The sequence below is a fragment of the Meriones unguiculatus genome, chromosome 8, assembly GCF_030254825.1.
Source record: "Meriones unguiculatus strain TT.TT164.6M chromosome 8, Bangor_MerUng_6.1, whole genome shotgun sequence".
Lineage (NCBI taxonomy): Eukaryota > Metazoa > Chordata > Mammalia > Rodentia > Muridae > Meriones > Meriones unguiculatus.
This window is the reverse complement of record NC_083356.1, coordinates 73,406,505-73,419,326: the sequence shown is the minus strand read 5'-3', so window position 1 is coordinate 73,419,326 and position 12,822 is coordinate 73,406,505. Positions and strand designations below refer to the sequence as shown.

General features: G+C 54.1%; 1 protein-coding gene across 1 annotated transcript in view; it reads right to left on the bottom strand.

Moving 5' to 3' along the window:
* Prrx2 (paired related homeobox 2) overlaps nt 1-12,822 on the bottom strand; it is a 33,759-nt gene that overhangs the window by 3,036 nt on the left and 17,901 nt on the right. The gene's annotated exons all lie outside the window — the stretch shown is intronic.

The following is a 12,822-nucleotide window of genomic DNA, read 5'->3' as shown; positions in this document are numbered from 1 at the left end:
CCATTAGCTGCTCACACATCTGTCCATCCACACATTCGCTTCTCCATCTGTCCATCCGTCCGTCCATCCATTTGCTGCTCATATATCCACCCATCTATCCATTGTTCACTTATTTGAGACAGTGTCTCTCCACTACAGCCACACAGGCTTGGTGGCTGGCAATTCCCAGATCTGCCTGTCTCTACCCTCCACCCTGTGCTGCAGTTATAGGTGCCTGGCTTTTCACATGGGGGCTGGGGATTTGAACTCAGGTCCTCATGCTTGCAGAGCAAGCATTCTGCCCACTAAAATGTATGCTTGAATAGCAAGAAACATCACTCGCCATGATGCCACGTCCAGCCGACACAGGAGGGTGTGAAGCAGATCAAAGGACCCATGGTTTATAAGATAGCAAATACACAATTTAAGAGCCAGCAAGCATGCTGCTGTGTCATGCGCACTGGGGCTCTGAGTGGTCTGTTATTTACTAATATTCTGGAGCCTTCCATCTGAGTTCTGCACACACCTTAACTCCGTGATGTCTCTTGTTCCTTTTCTAATCAGTTTTTGCTCTATTCCCCCAGTATTGTTTTTTCCAATGTAATACAATAAATATGTGTAGTGTTTTCTCTCATCTAAGGAACGTGTCTGCATGATTCCTGTTTTCTCCCTCGTAACAAGCCTTCCTGGGGCTCACTTATTCAGTCTGTGAACGGAACCTGCCTGCTCCTCGTCACAGCAGCGCAGCAAGCTGCACTGACTCCCTGCACGACTGTGCCACAGTTGGTTCACAGGGTCCTTGTGATGGACAGCTGGTGCGTTTCCAATCTTTTGGAGCTAAAATATCAAAACAAATTGCCCCCATGTAAACAGGGGTTTCCATTTTTTGCCGTGCACACTTGCTGCAGATTCCTATTGGTGGGAATTCTGCTGATGAGTAAGAAGAGCAGGGCCAGCAAGATAGCTCAGCGGCTAAGGGAACCTACGGAAAAACCTGGGTTCAGTCCCAAGAACCACACGGTAGGAGAGAGAGCTGATTCCCCTGAAAGATGTCCTTTGACCTCCACTGGAGCACTCGGGCACATGCTTCCCCCCACAACATACACACGCTCACAATTTAAATAAATAAACATGTAAACTCTTTTTTTTTTCTTGAGACAGGGTCTCTCTGTCTGTCTGGCCTGGAACTCAATACGTAGACCAGGCTGGCCTGGAACTCCCAGAGATCCTCAGGCCTCTGCCTCCTGAGGGCTGGGATTAAAGACAGGCGCTGAAGCATGCCACCACACCGGGCCCCTAACCCCACTTTGAATTTATTTACTCATTTACTTATTTTCAACCCTGGGGATGGAACCAGGGTCACAGAGGTTGGGCAAGCATGCTACCACTGAGCTACATCCTGGCCTGCGGACAGTTTGGTTTATTGTGTGCTGTTAGGACTAACAGTAAGAGTTAAGAGACCCTCCGTCATCGGACTCCAGCAGCCAGGCCAGTGTACCCCATCATCCCCACCCTCACCTCCACGTCCAGGCATCGGCTGTTCCAAAATGCCAGCAGCGGCAGAGCAGATGAGCTGATGCTTACACTCAAGAGTTTCCCCTCTTCGGGAAGTACTGGCAAACATGAGCCGAATGTAAGGGTGGAGGCTGGGAACGAAGTATGGCTGGTGCAAGCTGGCCTTGTCACCTGGTCCCCCTCCCCCTGCTTCCTTGTCACTCCACACCCCTGTCTGGTCTTAGGAGAAAAGGCTAAGATGGATGAGTGTGCCTAGTGCCTGGGAATGTCCCTACCCCCCTCCCCCGTCCCAACCCCCATGCCCCACACCCCTTGATGGGAAGGAAATCCTAAACCAAAATAACTAAGGCTGGGTGTTGAAAGTCAGGTGGTAAACAAGAGCCCAAAAGGAGAGATGGAAGTTTCTGGAACATGAGCCACCCCAAGAGCTGACTTCCGCCCTCCTTCAGGCAATGCCACTTGGGCACACACCCAATGCAGGAGGCATCCCAGCCAAAAAAGGAGAGTGTTTCGGGAAGTTTCTGAGCAACTGGAAACTGGGGGTGTTTAAATGAAAACCGTTTTTGCAGGCTTCGCCTCACTGAGTGGCTGTGGAAAGAAACACTGAAACCTGGGGCCAGAGAAGCTGATGGGGACTTACAGCAATGACTCAAAGCCTAGGCTCCTTCCCCATGCCAGCAAGGGTCCAACAAGGGTCCACAAAGGGGCTTTAGCCATTGCCCTTCAGGGTCATGACAGCCAGATAGTTGAATGCAGAACACTCCAGCAAAACCAGTCTGGGCAAGAAATGATCCTGCAGCCCCCCACGAGAGCCCAGCACAGCTGTGAGGTGCTAAGCCACTTCACATGGAGAAACTGAAGCTCTAGGCTCTCTCTCTCTCAAGGCTGTGCAGTTGGGGTTGGGTCCGTTGTCTGCTAAGAGGCTCAGGAGCTCCATCCCTCTGTGGTCCCCTCCCACAGCCACCTCACTCCCAGGCTTGGTGACACTGTCTGTCCCAGCTCTCAGAGCCCACAATGATGAGCCTCCAGCCCCCACCTCAACCAGAGAGCAAAGGTGTCCAAAGCCGCCACGACAGACCCGAGCAGTGTCTTGTCCCTCAAGGAAGTCCCCATAATGGGAGCTTGCAGGCAGTGGCTGGCTCTAGGACCCAAGCTGGTGTGAGCAAGAGCACAGACAGCCTTGCTCAACAAATGATCCCCCTGCTCTGTGTGATGGCCTGGTCCTTTGGTCCTCTCCAGGACAGTGATGGATGCATGGAGGACTCAGCCACTGCAGAGCCCAGGCAGCAGCCCCCAAGAGGGCTGCTGTTCTGACTGCTTGTCACAGGTTCCTGTTCTGTCCCTGAGAACAGAGATTCCCTCTGGACTCCAAGCTTGGCTTCAAGTATTTGGAAAATAAATAAATGCTCTCCAAGCCCCAGGCCACTGGCGTGCAGGTCCTGTCTTATCCCAGTGCCTCCCTTGGCTGGTGCTCACTGGGTGGGCTGCCCCCGACCCCAGAGCTGTGGGCACTCTCCTTTGGTTCTAGGACCTCTCTCTGCTTCCCCACATATTAAGTACAAAGTCAATGGCTGAGCCTGTCATTAACGTGATTAGCAAGCTTAAAGATCATTGTGAAAGACCTCAAATGCAAAGCCAGCTACAGAATGAGTTCAAGATCAGCTCAGGCAAGTTTGTGAGAAGCGGACTCTCAAGGAAAAATAAGGATGAGGTAAAAATAAGGCTCCATGGTAGAGTGTGTGCATGAATGTGGCCCTGGTTCCACCCCCAGAACAACAACAACAACAAAACAACAAAAAGAAACTAAAGGAGCGTGCAAACAGAAAACCTACACCGCCCGAACCACCCCTGCTGCTCTGATGGGGCTGTCCTGATGAGGCTGGGTCGGAACCCTGAGACGGAGGGGCCTACTGTGGCTTTTGGTCTCTTACAACTGAAGTGACACTGTTCCCGATGACAAAGTGCCGGCACAGATACTATTATTTTGGTCGACTGACCCAAAGATATTTAAAAGCCTTCCTCGCTGCCAAACATTCAAGTCTTCCCCTCTCCATGGTTTTTCTTATTCCGTGTAATTTAAGGGTCTAAATAGCCTGCAGGGAATTAGCTGAGAATTCTTCAGAAGACAAATAAACTCAGCCTGTCCACCCTGCCTTTCTCAAGCGCTGCGGACACTGTGAGCAGTCATTTGTGCCTGACCCCTGGGCTGTGGCGAGCTCCAACCCAAATAAATAACTTTTATTAATTAGCATTCATTCTGACCAAATAAGCTCCATTCCCCGTGAGCTCTGCCAACATGATCGGAAAAATAAACCATTGGTCCCTGGGACCTTGACTCGGATTTAACAAATTAACACGAGGCCCTTCTCAGGGGAGGGGGAGGCTAAGAGAACAGTACGTATTACGACCAAGGACGGAGCAGGCAGGGACTGGGGGTGGCACAGTCTGGGACCTGCTTGAGGCTTCAGGAGCCCTTGGTAGAGATATGCGTTCTCCTGAAGGGCCCCTAGAGAAGAAAGTCACATCTTTCACCCTGGGTGCTACAGGTCGAGCCAGAAGAGGAGAACAATGGCGGGGGGGGGGGGGCTGGCGTGGCTCAGTGGCAGTGTTGCTTGGCACAGTTGAAGCCCTGAGGTCTGCCCCCACCATCACTTAAATCGGGTGTGACTGTGCACACCGGCCATCCCAGCACCAGAAAAGTAGACTGAAGTTCAGAAGTTCAAAGTCATCCTAGGCTACAGAGTGAACTTTGGATCAGCCTGGACTACATGAGTCTTTGACTCAAAAAACTAGGGAAAAAAAAGAAAAAGAACAAGAGTGAGAGTAGATGGAACTGTTGACCAAGGAGTGCGGGGTAGCCTCGGCTAGGTCTCAGGCCCATCACTAGTAGTATGGTTCGGCCATGCATGCCCTTCAACCGCTCCCACAGTGGAATAGCAGGTCACCTCCTTTAACCCCGCCCTGGCCCTTCACTGGTGGCTCTCGGCACAATCTTACGTGTGGGGAAACTGAGGCAGCATGGTAGGTTAGGTCACAGGCCAAAAGCACATGGCTAGTTAATGAGCTGGGGCTCTAACTTAGGGATCAGCTCAAAGACCAAGGTCTTAGCTGTCTCCAGAGGTGGTTGCGTATGACTGCCTGGGCAAGATGGCAGCCCCGAGCGCCCAGGAGCCTCCCTGGAAAGGCGAGTACAGAGGAGGAAGGTGGGAAGAGGCTGAAGTTTCTGCTGCCCAGACTCTCAGACGCTGAAAAGGGGAATCTCGTGCAGGGTGCACAGGCCTGACTGAGGGGCCACCCTGCCCCCAGGGGAGAGAAAGAAGGGAGAGGGACCAAGTGATGAACTCAGTGAAGGAGACACCAGGGTTCTGAGGGTGTCCTGCTCCAGGAGTCAGTTCCATGACAGCTGGAGTCACAAGCTAATGTCCCAAACCAGGGGCCCAAGGGCTGGCTTCTGTCCCCAACACTCAGGGACAAAGAAGATGGAGGATCCCAGGTCCCCTGGTCAGACTTACACAGGCTGATTTCCTATCACACTCCATGAAGCCCAGGAAGGGTCCTCAGGGCCCTCAGGCTAGTGTGGCCACTGCTTGGGCTGGGGAGGCAGCTCAGTGGGCGAAGTGCTTGCCATGAAAGTGAGGACCTGAGGAAAGCCAGACATTGTAATACCAGCTGTCCTATGGCAGGAAAATAGATGCCCAGAGAAGCCCCGCAAGGCCACAGACCAGCCACTAGCTGTATTTGCCACAGTGAGAACACCGTGTCTCAAAAAAGGTAGAAAGTGAGGTTGCTCGCTGACCTCCACCCATGCAACTTGGCATGCGCACAGCCTTGCTCACATGAACACATACATACATATACATCACATACACACACACACGATAAAAACAGCGAGAATGAGAAAGAGGAGACAAAAGGAAAACTGGGGATGGGAAAGAATGAAGTAAAGGTGCTCAATCTCCCAGGCTTGAGGTGCTTGGAGGCGGGGGCAGGGGGACAGAGGCAAGGGAGGAAGTTGAAGGTAATGTAGACGAGGGTAGGGGTGTCTGAGTGCTCTGGGTACTCGCAGTGAGACAGTAGGCAGGGGAGTGTCCCCTGTGGGTCAAGCAGACCCAGGCAAGGCCAAAGCTTCTGAGAGATGAGCTTGTAAAGCCTTGGTGGGATGGGAATTCGGCCCCTGGCAGAGGGCATTCGCCTGCTATTCTCAAGCACAAAAAAGGCCAGGCACACAGGTCCCCACAGAGGACAGTCTCACAGGCTGGGCCTTCCGGTGGGGCACCAGTGTACCAGTGGTACCGTTCTTTATGCCCCTCCCCCCAGCTTGGTCTCCCAGGCTTCAGCACACCGGATAAAGCACTCCTGGTCACACAGATGGGCAGCTTGGTCTCCATTGCTGTGACCCCCAACCCTAAGCTCTTGGAGAGTGAGGCTTCCGGCTGCAGCTGAAGTAACACGGGGACCTGGAGAGGGGGAGGGGAAGGGTGGCGACTGCCCCAGCTCCAAATCCAGTCTGAGAAGGGGTTCATGTCTTCTGTCTGGTTTTAATCTGCAGCTGGCGGCCAATTGCCAACTTAGCACAGGACCTACATTTTAATAGGGGCTGGCATGGCCTGGTAACCGCCTCCAGACCAGGACACAGAGACCCAAGGGGCCCTGGAGCTTTCCTCTCCCCTCTGAGCCCCGGGCCTCATTCGACTACAGCCAGCAGGAGGCTGAGGTGAGGGCTGGGACCAGACACCAGTGCTATCTAATTTCACATTGAGTTTTGGTGTTTTTTTCTTTGCTTGCTTATTTGGAGCAGGGTCTTGGGGAGTCCAGGATGGCCTCAAACTCAGTTTGCAACTAGGGCTGGGATTACAAACCCATGAGCCACCACATCCAGGTGCTTTTTTGTTTGTTTATTTGTTTTGAGACGGGTTTTCCCTAAGTAGCCCTGGCTGTCCCGGAACTCACTCTGTACACCAGTCTGGCCTCGAATCCACAGAGATCTGCCTGCCTCTGCCTCCGGAGCGCTGGCATTAAAGGTGTGAGCCACTCTGCCCAGCTTTGGTAATTTTGTTAAGAACTTTTGAAGGTGTGTGTGTGTGTGTGTGTGTGTGTATGTGTGTGTGTGTGTGTGTCATGTGTGTGGACGCCCACAGAGGCCAGATGAGGTTGTCTAAATCCTTGGAGCTGGCGTTCTAGGCTGTTGTGAGCCACCGGAAGTGGGTGTTGGAACTGAACTTAGGCCCTCTGGGAGCCATCTCCCCAGCCCGTTTTTTTGTTTTGTTGCTTGTTTTTTGAGCAGGGTCTCCCTCTATAGCTCAGACTGGCCCCGTGGCAATCCGCCTGCCTCAGCCAGGATTACAGACCTGAGCCACATGCCTGGCCAGGCTTGCCGTGAGTAAATCCAAAGCCGGTCCTGGGGTCCCTACTCCATAATGCATCCTCTAAAGGACTCAGAGTCCAAAGGGCCTCACAGGCCATCAACAAAGCCCCTTATTTGCAAACGGGGAAACTGAGGTATGACTTGACCAAGGACTCTTCCCAAGGGGGTGGGGCCCCAAGCTCTGTTCTCCTGGACACTCAGAGACCCAGAACCTTACCACTCCCCATCTCTGTGGTGGAGATTCCTGGGTGGGCTGCAGGAAACTGAGTCACGGCCTGGCGGCTGGGCCAAGATGCAGCTGGCAGCCATCTGGACAGTCAACGCTGCCCGCTCCCGGAGCACCCAAGGAGAAAAGCTGGCCTACGGGTTTCCAGGGCTGAGAGATTCTCCTCCGCAGGTCCTGGGTTCCTCCTGTCCTCTGGGACAAGCGCTGTTCCCACCTCCTCCTCAGGGACCTGGGGCTTTCCTAGAAGCTTGCTGGCTGTGGAGACACAGCCTAGACCCCTCCCACTTCTCCTTCCCTAGGACGACCTGTTCGCAGCTGGCCAGTGCTCTGTCTGTTCCCGTCAAGAACCCCCAGACCATCCCCAGGACCCACTCCCCAGTGGGTTCTGGCCCCAGGAGCCCTGTCCTTATGGTCCTGCCCTAACTCCAGCCATGGCATGCCCATCACTCTGTCCTCCCATCCAGGGCCCGTGGGACCTGCTGTGACCCTAACCATTGGACAGCCTTGCCCTCCCAGATGCTAAGCTACAGAGCAGGGCTGGAGGTTTCCATGACCCAGTTGTGAGTCCCTGCAAGGCGGAAAATTTGCTTTGCTAGCTCGGCCCAGCCCTGCTAGGCAAGGCTCCAAGGGCGGGTAGGACTTCCAGCCCCTGCCTCCACACAGCAGGGGGCCTGTGGTCAGGATTGGAGTTTTCCCCAACCCTGTTTCTTTGGCTTTCACCTCCTCCACTTCCATTACACTCCTGACTCTGGGTCACGAGCCTTCCCTGAAACTCAGAGGGCTTTGCTATTAAACCTACTTTGTGGGATGAGACAGTGAGCATCAGAGAGGTAGTGTAACTAACCCAGGCCACACAGCACTGTCCTCTGAGTGGCTAGAAGTTCGCTGTTCTTAGGCTGAGGGAGAGAAGGCTGCTGCTATGTTGGCCCCTCTCTCCTGCACGGAGCTAGCAGGCAGCAGGCTCTGGAACCTCAGCACACCCAGTGGTTGGCTGCAGTGTGATTTCTGCTGCTCATTGGTCGCCCTCTAACCTTAGCCACTGTGATCACTCTGCCTATTTACCAAGCCTATTTACCAGGGAATGCCCACTCCCCGCTGCGTGCCGGGAGAGTGAGGTACCCATCTGCCTCAGAGTTCCAGCTAGAACCCAGGCACCTGCATGGAGGGTGCACAGAGTCTACCAAAGAAGCCATCTTCCGGCATCTCTAACATGCTCCCAGCCACAGCCTCACAGGACAGCCACCCCAATCACAAAAGTGCTCCCCTGACCCATTTCCTCGAGGGGCTCCCAGTAATACTGGGTTGATGCTTCGAGTGAGGCACAGAATCAGGGGACTCCGCCTCCCAAGAACATTTTGTTCACTCCCTGAGACAGGACCTCATTATGTAGCCCCGGCTGGCCTAGAACTCACTATGGAGACCAGGACGGCCTCGAACTCACAGAGATCCGCCTGCCTCTGCCTCGTCAAGTGCTTGGACTAAAGGCGTGCACCACCACACCCGGCCAGAATTTTTCTTTTTTTTTTAATGGAAAGGCACAATGGACAATAGTGGCGCCTCTCTGTACACCCCTCGCTACAATAAATAACTGTTGCTCATTTCACGTGCTTCCTGTCCTGGGTCCCTTGTCACAAAGATGTCCTGAATCTCTTTACAGCATATGTGAGAACCGTACTTCCTTTTTTGGTTGTCAGGTTGGGATTCAGAGCGGACATGCCAGGGACAAAGGTAGGTATACACCTGCATGGGCTGTGCGATCCACAACTCCAGGACTGACAGCCACGCAGCAGGCACCCCATGTTCAAGTTTAATGGCCGCATTCAAGTTCTGGCTTCCCCTCCCAGCTCTGCCAGGGAACACTGAGCTCCACTTTGCTCTTTCTTCTTTTCTTTCTTTTAAAAAGATTTCTTTACTTATTACTTACACACTATTCTGCCTGCATGTGCGCCTACATGCCAGAGGAGGGCATGAGATCTCATTACAGATGGTTCTGAGCCACCGTGAAGTTGTTGGGAATTGAACTCAGGACCCTTTGGAAGAACCTCTGAGCCTCTCTCCAGCCCAAGCTTCACTCTCCTGAGCCTCAGGTTCCTTCCTAGGAATAGAGACGTTGGTCTCTGAGGTATACCCACACGGCTGGCACTGAGGTGTGCCGGAGAATCTACCATACGTCCTATTCTGTCAGTGGCTGTTTTTACCTTGACATCTCATGGAGTTGATTCAAGGGGGCACCCGGCTTCTCAGATGAAGCAGCGTGGAGCTAGGCTGACATAGATGCCTGACCCTCAGTCCCCACTCCACACACCTGCCTGGGTTCTAGCTTCCTCAGGCTCCCTGTGAACGGCGGCATCACTTCCCCAGTCGTCCCCTCTCCACGGACACTTCCGCTGCTCCCAGAGTTTCCTCTTGTGTAAAATGAAAAGTGTCTCATTTCTTCTCCCTTCAGCTGGCTTTCAAAGCCATGTTGACTGGAGGCCTTCTACTCACGGTCCTATCTCCCACACTTCCGTGTGTGCAGCTGTTCCGGATAAGCTGGCCTGCAGAAGTCTGAGGGGGATTCAGGGAGCACAATGAGGAAGACCGCTGGATGCCTGGCCTCAGGCTGTGGGGCTCAAATCCCAGACTCACTCGATGTTTGGGGACCTGGAGTCAGTTACAAGTGAGTGTTCTGAGCTTTGGCCTAGCAAAGGGGACGGTGGGATGCCCTCACCCCATACAAGGAGATGAATGACTATACCCTTGCTCTTAAAACAGTGTCTAGAGCACAGAACTCTACAGTTAGGGTATTTATTTATCTGAGGCTGATGTGAACCCACTCAAATGCCACTGCTCCTCCAAGTTAAACAGCCACCATCTTCGCCAGGACAGCTGGGCCTACTTGCAAGAGAGGAGGTTAGGCTTATTGGCTGTGGACGTGTCTCATAGGAAGAGGATGAAGGTCACCGGACCTTCGCCTGAGTGGTCCAGCCTTTCATCCCAGCCATTTCTATGCAAATTTGCAGTAATAGCACATTTGGGGACCTCTGGGATCCCCAAGAGGTCAGAGTCCATAGGCTAAAGGGGGTTACGTGGGGGGAGGGGCGTGTGTGGTTTCCATCTATGCAACTATGGGGAAGCCAACATCCATTCCGGGTGAAGACTTTCCAGTGTAGCTGATTTGGGGTCCCCCCCTCCCGTAAGCAAACCCTCACTCACGCCCTGGAAGTGAACTCAATACACTCACCAGCTCCCCAATCTTGTGAGGAACGGGTGGGTACTGCTTACCTCTCCCCAGGGAAGAAATTCCAGAAACGGCCAAATTTTCCACGTTGTCTGTGCAACCTTTGGGGAAGTTACTAAACTGCCCTCTCTAAATGGCTATTTTTAAATTGAAATTTGCAGAGGAAAATGTGCCTGTGTCACAGAGACCTTTCTCCCGGATGATTCTTAGCATCTCAGAGATTAGCTCTCGGCTTCCCAAGACACTTCACAGCTGAAGGAGTGGCAATGTGCACATGCATACACTCACACTGGCACACACGCGCACTGGCACACATGAGCACATGTACACACGTACACATATGTGCACGCACACACATTCAAGCACACACATACACACACACACAGACAGCTGAGCCTGCCAGCTTCACGAATTGCCCTTTCTCTATTTCCTGAAGTTTGATGCCAAACACCGTCCCCAAAGCCTCCAGATACAAACACCTCACGCTTGGTGCTCCCTCTCTGCCACCATCATCACTCCTGCCCTTTAGGCCTCGGTTTCTCTGGGAAGCGGGCCCATGAGTCCTCTAATGTTTAGGAAGAGGTGTAGGGCTGTTCACTCGGCAGCCGGGAGATCTTGGAGCATGGACCGCCTCCGTGTCCTGTCCTGGCTCTGGGCGCTTGCCCCCTGCAGATGCCTGCGGTGTCCTCACACAACAGCACCAAGAAGCAAGTGGCATGCTGGGTAGAGGTGGGCAGCCCCCCTTCCCCTCCTCCATCAGAGGCAGGGAGCCTGGAGTCCGCAGGACTGCACCACTCTTTCTCACCATCACTCACTGGAAAGGGGCTCAAACCAACTCCCCTGAGAACAAGGCCGGCGCCACTACTGTACCCAAACTGGGCTAGCCTGGCCTCCCTGGAGATGGGTTTTCTTCTCTCCCCCACCAAGCTAGGACATGAAACGCCAGCAGGTCACATTTGGAGGCCCTGAGAGCCCGGGTTTGACCACCATCCTAAGGCTGGTACGGAGACATCAAAGTCACGGTTGGTCTGGTGGATGACAGACAAGCCCATGGCAGAATCGGTGTTTCAAAGCTGTATCCCGCCCTCCCCCTTCTCTCCTCTCTTTCCCAACTGGCGGTCCCTGAGGTGACTCAGCTTTGAAACAGCTTATGCAGGGCTTAAGCAAACAAACTCTGGGGGGCGGGAGGGTCCCCAGCCCGGGGGAAGCAGGCGCGGTGAGGGGGCTGGCTTTCAGAACACCCCTTCCCTCAGCCTGCTCCTGGGCCCAGTTCTCACCACGCCGGCCTGGGGTCGCAGGGCCCCGGGGACCGCGCCCGCAGCCTCCCGCCATGTGCTCGCCAGGCCGAGCGTGCGAGCCGCCGGGGCGGCCAGGGCGGCGCCGCCACATCTGGTTCCAGGCGCGGCCCTGGCGCCGGCCTCGCCGCAGCCCCGCGGCCCAGACACCGTTAACAGCCTGGCGCGCCCCGCCCTGTCGCATCCTGGGTACCACCGTCACCATCCCCACCTCCCACCATGGCCCAGGCGGGGAAACTGAGGCTGGGAGAGAGACCATATGGAGAGAAAGCACAAGCAGAGGGGGCACTGGGCTGGACACCATCCTGGGCTGTAGGCATCCTCTGGCCCCTTAGGTCGCACCCAAGGTGGCAGCCATGCAGGCCCTCCTCCTCTGGGACCTTTAGCCCTTGTGCCTCGTCGACGTGAAGTTTCATGGGAAGCTCCAGGATCGTGGGAGACCCAACGCCATCCGGTCCCTAGCAAGGTAGCAGGGCACAAGCAGGTTCAATGGTGCTCCCCAGAGCTGCCCTGCTTTACAAAGGCATTTCTGGCCATCAAAAGAAGGGCCTAGTTGGTTTGTAGAAGGGACTGTGACCTTTGGGGCAGTCTGTCACACTCCAGTATTTGGTGACAGATGGGTGTGCGCTACAATGGGCTCCTGAGTGGCAATCTTGGGCGCCTCTGGCTCCTCGAAGCTGCACAAATGTTCTTGCAAACTGCAAGGGTTTCTTGGCTCTGCGTCTGTCAGGCAAACCTTCTACAGAGGGGCTTAATAAGGAGGTGGGGCCCCATCAGAGCCAGCACTCACCTTTTTCTGAGCTTTTACTGGCAAGACAAAAGAATGCATTCCCATCCTTTCACCTCAAATCTAACTGAAGAGCTTGCTCACGAAGGTATCAAAAAGTCTGGATTGCAGAACAAGCCAATTTGCAGACTTCTGAGCAGGAAAGACGCAGGTCCCTGACTCTTTAACCCCTCACTCCGAGACCAGGATGCACACTGTTTTGTTTTATTTTTTTTAAACTTAAAGCTGAATTCACCTGCAGGTGCTGAGGTGCTGGTAGGAATCCTGTTCTCTTTGACCTCCACTCTAAGGTGTGGGGCTTGGGGGGTGGGGGGCGGACTGGGGTGACGTGGAGGCCAGGGGGAGACAAGAACAGGGTGGGGTCACCAAACAAGAGTGCTCAAGCTGCACCTGGAACAGCTAACCAGCAGGGAGTTCAAAGCCAGGGCCCCTCAT